The sequence below is a fragment of the Somniosus microcephalus genome, chromosome 3 (genome assembly GCF_052327205.1).
Source record: "Somniosus microcephalus isolate GS21.2 chromosome 3, FLI_Smic_1.0, whole genome shotgun sequence".
NCBI lineage: Eukaryota > Metazoa > Chordata > Chondrichthyes > Squaliformes > Somniosidae > Somniosus > Somniosus microcephalus.
The window spans coordinates 45,739,530-45,748,479 of NC_140989.1; positions in this window are offsets into that span (position 1 = coordinate 45,739,530).

Sequence of the window (8,950 nt, forward strand, 5' to 3'; positions counted from 1 at the left end):
CACATCCTCTTCACAACTGACTTTGTGTCATCAGCAAATTTGGAAATGTTACATTTAGTCCCCTCATCCAAAGCATTGATATAGATTGTGAATAGCTGGGGCCCAAGTACCGATCCTTGCGGTACCCCACTAGTCACAGCCTGCCATCCTGAAGAAAACCCGTTTATCCCTACTCTTTGTTTTCTGTCTGTTAACCAATTCTCAATCCATGCTAGTATATTACCCCCAATTCCATGTGCCCTAATTTTGTTCACCAACCTCTTGTGCGGGACCTTATCGAAGGCCTTCTGAAAATCCAAAAAGATCACATCTACCGGTTCCCCTTTGTCTACTCCACTAGTTACATCCTCAAAGAACTCTAATAGGTTTGTTAAACAGGATTTCCCTTTCATAAATCCATGTTGACTCTGCCCAATCTTGCTATTAGTTTCTAAGTTCCCAGTTATTGCATCCTTTATAATAGATTCCAGCATTTTCCCAACTACTGATGTGAGGCTAACAGGTCTGTAGTTCCCCATTTTCTCTCTCCCTCCTTTCAAATTCAGTACCCTGTCCCTGTCTTCTCCCCATATCCCTTGATCCCTTTAGCCTTAAGAAATATATCTAACTCCTTCTTGAATATATTTAATGAATTGGCCTCAACTGCCTTCTGTGGTAGAGAATTCCACAGGTTCACCACTCTCTGGGTGAAGAAATTCCTCCTCATCTCAGTCCTAAATGGCGTACCCCTTATCCTTAGACTGTGACTGTCGAAACCTTGATGCTGAGTAAGACTCTAACACACAAGCAGTACCGTCAGATTGTTAGTTTATTTTACTTATGCACAAGGGGAGTGTGCCTAGTCAAGGGCTAGGCTAGCAACTCCGAAAATCATCAGTAATCGCAGCATATTTATACACTTAAGTAAACAAGTTCTCAGCAATGTTATTCTTAGCTAATTAACCACTTTAACAGTGTTATCCAATCAACACTCGTCCTTGCCTAGTAACAGTTACCATCTCCTTATAGGGACTAGCCTTTTCTCAACCCTTACCCATTGTTGTGTCTGGTTTCGGTTATCACATCCTCATTGTTGTTACACCTGCTGACAGCTTGTCTGGTATTTACTGCTGAAGTAAGCTCTAATTTTAAGTTGACCGAATATAATATCCCAGCAGGCCTTGCAATCTATAGTTGCCCCTTTTTCTACATTTCCACATTCCCCCCTTTTGTCCTTACAAGGACAATAACTTTAGTCTAACTGAATTTTACAGAGTCTTTCCATGGTGTTTACATGCAATCCAGGCATTACGGGTATTATAAGTGTCACAAGGAAACATAGTCCTAATGTCCATTTCCATTTACTGATGGGGTTGGTGATTCCTTTTCCTCGTGTTCTGGAGCTCTTTTGCAGTGCAAGGCGTGGATCCATGTTGGTCTCTCTTTCACCTTTACAGCAGTATTGGTGGTTAACAGGATCTGGAACGGACCCTCAAATCTTGGGTGAAGGCTACTCTTTCTCTTGAACACCTTTACGTAAACAAACTCGCCAGGCTCCAAGCTATGGCATCTTCCTTCGGCAGGGTCAACTTGGGCTTCTTTTACCTGCGAATGGAAACTAGAAATACATTTTGTTAGAGCAATGCAATAGTTTAGCATATTTTCTTCCATTTTGTGAATGTCCATTTGTTTAACAGTAAACGGTGCAGAAAAAGGCAAATGTTGGGGACGTCCCATGACGATTTCATGTGGTGATAACCCTGTTGTTCTATTTGTTGCTGACCGCATTACCATCAATGCCAGGGGTAACAGTTTGACCCATTTGAGTCCAGTCTCATCACATAATTTAACTAACTTATTTTTCAACATTCCATTATATCGCTCCACCAGCCCGGCTGACTGTGGGTGATAGCTGCAGTGAAAATGCTGATTGATTTGCAAAGCCTTACACATCTCTCGCATAATTGTCCCAGTGAAATGTGACCCATTGTCACTCGAGAGTTGTACAGGTACACCAAATCGTGGTACAATTTCCTTTAACAAATATTTAGCGACAGTAACAGCGTCATTCTTTTTACATGGAAAAGCTTCAACCCATTTAGAAAACACATCTATAATAACCAATACATACTTAAAACCCATACATGCGGGTAATTCAATAAAATCCATTTGCAAATTTACAAAAGGTCCTGTTGGATTTGGGTGGGAGGCAGACTGTACTTTCTCCGTTTTTCCCGGATTCATCGTCTGACAGGTAGTACACTTTTCACTAATTTGTTTTGCAATTGTTGAAATACCCGGTGCGTACCATGTCTGTGCGATATAGTCTGCCATCCCCCCTTTGCCCGCATGTGTGAAAGTACGAACACAGCGGGCAATCCATGGGAGCAAAGATCTGGGCGCCACCATGCGGCCATCATGGTGAACCCACACTCCCTCAGGTGTTTTAATGCATTGATCTTGTGCCCAGGTTAACACCTCCTCAGTACTGGCCTGTGACCGAAAGGCCAATACATCATCAATTGTGGGTGGCAAATCAACGGGTTTTGTGCGTCTAAGCACATAGGCGGACACCTGTATGCCTGTGTCTGACAGGGCAGCATTTCATGCAGCCCTGTCAGCCCTATCATTGCCCAGTGCAACCCCATCCTGATGGCCCATGTGTGCTTGACACTTAATAATTGCAACTCTACGTGGGCACTGTACAGCACGTAAAAGGTTGTCAACTTGCTCTGCATTTTTAATTGTTGAGCCTGCGGAGGTCAGATAGTCTCTAAATCTCCAAATTTGTCCATAGTCATGGGCGACCCCAAACGCATATCGTGAGTCCGTATAAATGTTGACAGTCGTTTCCTTTGCCAATATACATGCGCGTGTGAGGGCAAATAACTCCGCTTGTTGTGCTGAAAACGTATTTGGTAAGGCTGCCGCTTCCACAGTGGAATGATACGATGTAATGACATAACCAGCGCAACACTGGGAGAAAATTGTTGGACTTTCGGTATATCCCTGCGGGAGTCTCGTCCATGTATATTGAGTCCCTCGATACGTGAAAGCAAAAAGGAACTGTGAGTCCACATGTATCAGGATAGAGAAAAATGCTGAACATAGGTCGATGACTGTGTAGTAAAGTGATCCCACGGGAATGCTTGTAAGAATGGTTGCCGGGTTTGGCACGACTGGGTAGATGGGAAAGACGGACTCATTTACTGCCCGAAGATCCTGCACGAATCGCCATTTGTCGCTATTGGCTTTTTGGACGGGGAGGATAGGCGTGTAGCAAGGACTTCTTGTTGGTATTATAACGCCCTGGTCTAGTAATGATTTGATTACCAGCGCGATTCCCTGGCCTGCTGCTTGGGAGAGGGGACACTGTGCCTTCCTTGGGAGTGGCATTGCAGGATTGAGGGTGACTTTATAGGGTTGTGCTGTTAACATCTTCCCAACCTCATTGGGGTGACTAGACCATAATTGTGTGGGGACTTGACTCAGGAGTTTCTCCACTTCTTGTGGAAGTGGAAAGTCACCTGTCTTCGTTATTTGCCTTTCGAACACTCCATCAAAGTGCACCGCTGTTTGCAATATCACTCCATATCCTTGCTCTTCCACATATTGTACCAAAGTGCCCTCAGGCATTTGCCATTCCCTCTCTATTCCCAATTGTTCCATTCTTTTAACCATTGGTCCTAAGTCTTGCGGTGTATATTCCTGTGAAACTGCTAGAGTACAGTGGGGTTGACTATTTACCTCCTTGAACAACCCCTGCGCTTATGTAGGTAAAAGGACGGCGGCTGCTAGACCCTCAGGGCCAATAAGTATTTTTCGGATTTTCAACAAGTACTTGTGTTGCAAAAATGGCTTGTAATACGTTCGTTTTTCCCAGTCTGCTCCCGTCCTGTCATAAAAGGCCGTACAATGTATCTTCGTGTGCCAGCGGCCTAAATGTAGACCCTTCTGATATTCTGAAACTGCTCTTAGGACAAATTGTAAGGAGCCTATAATGCCCGCCAGTATTTTGCTAAGACCGCATTCATAGTTCTGCCATGCATACAGGATTGGGGATAGTTCAATTTGTAATGGATACATGCCGCATCTGCCCGTTGGTACTTGAACTTCAATCCCTTTTTTGGAACAGATAATAGTGGCATTCATTTTGCACAATAAGTCCCTCCCACATAGATTTACTGGAACTTCTTGGGACAATAGAAATGTGTGTTGATTGCCAAAGTCATCCACTTGGACGTCAAGGGGTTCTGAAAATGCCATTGTCCGGGGAGTTCCTGACAAGCCTTGTACAGTGATGCGGGCAGTTGAGTTAGGAAGTCCTTCCGCATATTTCTTTGTTAATAATGAATAGGTAGCTCCTGTGTCTACCAAAAAAGGAATTTCTTTTCCATCCACTTTTATTATGACCGTAGGCTTACCTATCGTATTGGTTGACACAACGGGTAATTGTTTTGGGGTGTCTTGTGGGCTAGGATCCAGGTGTCATGAGGTATAGGGATAATTTGATTGTTGGCCATATTGATTCTGGGTCGCATTTTGTGCTTCCCATGGATTGTGAACTGAAAAATTCGCTTGAGGGCGGGTGTGAACCTGTGCTTGTGTAAGATCATTCCCATGGCCCCCATGTTGTTGTGGTTGCCAGTTTTGGGGTTGTTGATGGCGTGGCGGACAAGGACAATTTTTAGCCCAATGTCCCATCTGTCCACAATTGTAGCAGCCTCCTTTATTTCCTTGTCCACCTCGCCCCATATTTCCTCTATTTCTGCCTCCGAAACCTCTCCTGTTTCCGCGTCCCCTTCCCCTATTTTGTTGGGGATACTGTGGATTTTGGAAATACGCCACTGGCTGTTGGACTGCTATTAAAGATTCTGTGGGTTGTTCTACGAGGACGGTGACCTTATTTTTTGATTCTCTATTTCTATCCTGTAAGTCCTTTAATATGGAGATTAACTGGGGAAGGGTCTCCTGTCTCCACCCAAGGCAGACTAATTTTAGGGGTTCTTTTAACCATGGGCGCTTGATAATCATCCTATCCATTCCCGAATATTGAGCCATAATTTCCTCCATTCTCTCCACATAATCTTCTACATCCTCATCCTTTTTCTGGGTTGTTTCCATAATCTTTGCCCAATTTGTCTTTTTCGGGAATGCGTTATGCAATCCAGTCCAACACCTGTTCCAGAAATCACCTTCTGGTCTTGTGGTAGGACCTGCAGCTTGATCCTGGCAAAGGACAATTGTTTTTAACTGTTCCAGAGCCTTTTCTAATTCTAATCTTGGGTCTGGAAGCCCATCCACCATAGTTCTTAATTCACTTGGGGTCCAAGGTCGGTGGACCGCCACTGGTGGCCCTCCCGCTTGTTGGGTATTCGGAAAATATCTGAGCGGGAACATTCCAGGTGGGCCAGGATCCGATGTCAGTACGGCCACTATTGGAGTTACTGACCCAGTTGCCTGGCCGTCATGTCCCGCCGCTCCCTGTCCTTCCAATTCCTGTCTATGTTGTCCTAGTGACTGTGCTTGTTTTTCTTGTTGCTGTTGTTGCCTCAGACGTTCCTGAGCCCTAGTATTATTTGCGGGTGCGCCTGACCCACCTACTTGTGCTGCGGCGCCGTGACCATCCCCATTAGGGTTGTTGCCTGGTTGTTGAACCGGGGCAGGAGGATTGTTTACTGGACCCTGATTTTGCCCACCTGGATTTTGGACTGGTTGGGGTAGGTATGGTGGCGGTGGATAGGGATTATATATTTCTTCCTCTACTTCTTCCTCCTCCTCGTCAGTCCAACGAGGGGCAGTTGGTCTATTTCTTCGTGTCCCCCTTAATATCATTTGTTTATGAATTCCTACATCCCCTTTACCTTCCTCGACTTGCTTTTTCTTTCTACAGCCTGCATGACTAGCCTCGATACTTCGCTCACGTCTTTTTTCAGCTTCTCGTTTCCAGTCCCCAAACGCCGACCAGTTCACCTTCTTCTTACCACTCCTTCCTGGGTCCCTATTTAAGAGGCACTCCTCGAGACACGTTTCCTGTCGAGGTTAAATGTACCATCTGGTGGAAAAGGCCTATTTCCCTTTTGTTGTGTCTCAAGGGGTTTTATACCCTTACCTATATAACAATTAAGAAGGACTCCGGGGTGGAGAGTTTAGTTAGCGGCCATTTTATTTATAATGTGCTTCTTCACTCAATACACTACATTTCCCATAGTGCATTGCAAATCACTGTGATGAAATATATTCCATTCATCACTGCCTGTTTTCTGTGTCTTCTAACTGCCTGCTTTCTGTGTCTTTTCCCTTCCCCCAGTCCTCATGTATTATGCATGGAATGTGCTGGAACTGGTTGTGTGCAGGGCTCCGCCCATACCTGGCTCCTTTGTAATCTAACTTCAGTCCGGCATCAGCCTCCTGAAGGTAGACATCTCTCTATTTTACGTGTTATGTTCTGAGTTAATAAAAGCCTTACTTTTGTTCTGCTAACTTCGAGTCTCGGAATAATTGAGGCACATCAATTTTATTAACTCAATTTTCAACACTATGGATCAACTCCTGAAACCCGAACGTTTGGATTTGGATCAACATGCTCCGGACGCATCAGCACGCTTCGGACACTGGTTTGACTGTATGGAATTCTTCCTGGACAATTCCGCAGCCGTCAAAGACGCTACGGACACTGCGAAGATGAGACTCGGAATGCTACGGAATTGGGTAAGCCCTCGGGTTTACCCCCTCATCCAAGACGCCGATACGTACCTGGCCGCCTGCAACACCTTAAAGGCGCATTACCAGCAGCCTACGAATGAGGTGTATGCTAGGCATCTACTCGCTACTCGCGCACAGCGACCTGGGGAATCGGTGGAGGAGTTCCTAAGCATCCTGAAAAAGCTTGGCAAGGACTGTAAGTGCCGAGATGTAAAAGCCGCAGTGTACACCGACGAGCTTGTTCGCGATGCCTTTATCACAGGCCTCAGCTCCACTCACATCCGGCAAAGACTGCTGGAAAAAACGGGGTTGGACCTGAAACAGGCTGCGGACACCGCGCGGTCCCTGGAGATGGCCCAGAGAAACTCGGACGCCTACTCTTCAGCCCGCGCCGCCCACGCCACCACGTGTGCGCCGAGGGCGCCGCCATCTTGGAAGGCATCTTCCCCGCCCGGCAGCCCGACACCGGCGGGGCCCAGCTCTCCCCCCAGAAGCCCTACGACAGCCGCGACGCGTCAAGGACCCAACTGCTACTTCTGCGGGCAGCCAAAGCACACCAGAAACCTGTGCCCGGCGAAAGGCACCACCTGCTTTAAGTGCGGTAAGAAGGGGCACTTCGGGAAGGTGTGCAGAGGGAACCCCGCCGGAAAACCAACCGCCGGAAAACCCGCCACCGCCGCGTGTGCGCCGTGGGAGCGGCCATCTTGGACGCCATCTTGCCCGACCTCGTGGGGTCCGCCATCTTATGAGCAGACAGCGTGGACGCCATCTTGTCTCGATCAGGGCCCTACAGTGGCATCGGTCACAGTGGACCAGACCAGGCCGCATCCGCTATCCAAATCAATGGTGGACATCGAGGTAAACGGGTGCCGGGTTAAATGCTTAATTGACAGTGGAAGCACGGAGAGTTTTATCCACCCTGAACTGGCACAACAACTCTCCCTAAAGGTGGTCCCTGCTCAGGGTACCATCTCTATGGCCGATAAAACCCAGACATCGACCATTCTGGGTTACTGCACGGTACAATTGTGCGTTAACGGAACTGTGTATGATAATTTTAAAGTATTAATCATGAAGAATCTATGTGCGAGCGTGATCTTGGGTTTGGATTTCCAGTGCAACCACCAAAGCATCACGCTCAAGTACGGTGGGTCCCAGCCGCCCCTCACAGTGTGCGGTCTGGCTACCCTGAAGGTAAAGCCGCCTTCGCTATTCGCGAACCTTACCCCTAACTGCCGGCCAATAGCGACCAAAAGCAGGAGGTACAGCTGGGAGGACAGGCGGTTTATCGCGACCGAGGTAGACAGGCTCCTGAAAGAGCGCATTATTGAACACAGCAACAGCCCGTGGCGCGCCCAAGTGGTAGTGGTAAGGGGTAGCGAGAAGAAACGGATGGTGATCGACTTTAGTCAAACGATCAACAGGTACACCCTACTAGACGCCTACCCGCTACCCCGCATATCAGAAATGGTGAACCAAATCGCCCAATACCGGGTGTTCTCCACCATCGACCTCAAGTCAGCGTACCACCAGCTCCCTATCAGACCAGAGGACCGCCCGTACACCGCCTTCGAGGCGAACGGACGCCTCTACCAATTCCTCAGAGTCCCCTTTGGGGTGACGAACGGGGTCTCGGTCTTTCAGAGGGAGATGGATCGCATGGTCGATGACCACCACTTGCAGGCAACCTTCCCCTACCTCGACAACGTCACCATCTGCGGTCACAACCAGCAGGATCACGACTCGAACCTCGAGAGGTTCCTGAAAACCGCACAAAAACTCAACCTCACCTATAACGAGGACAAGTGCGTTTTCAACACCACGCGCCTCTGCATACTGGGCAGCGTGGTGGAGAATGGGGAAATCGGACCAGACCCCGACCGATTGCGCCCCCTACGGGAGCTGCCCCTGCCCAACACTCCCAAAGCCCTGAAAAGGTGCCTGGGGTTATTTTCTTACTATTCCCAATGGGTCCCCAACTACTCCGACAAAGCCCGCCCCCTCTTGAAAGCATCCTCTTTTCCGCTCTCTGCTGAGGCCCACGCCGCCTTCAAAAGCATTAAGCAGGATATTGAGCGGGCCACGCTACAGGCAGTGGACGAGAACACTCCATTTCAAGTGGAAAGTGATGCGTCCGACTTCGCCTTGGCGGCCACCCTCAACCAGGCGGGGCGGCCCGTAGCTTTCTTCTCGAGGACCCTCCAAGGCCCCGAGATCAGACACTCCTCCGTGGAAAAGGAGGCCCAAGCCATCGTGGAGGCAGTGC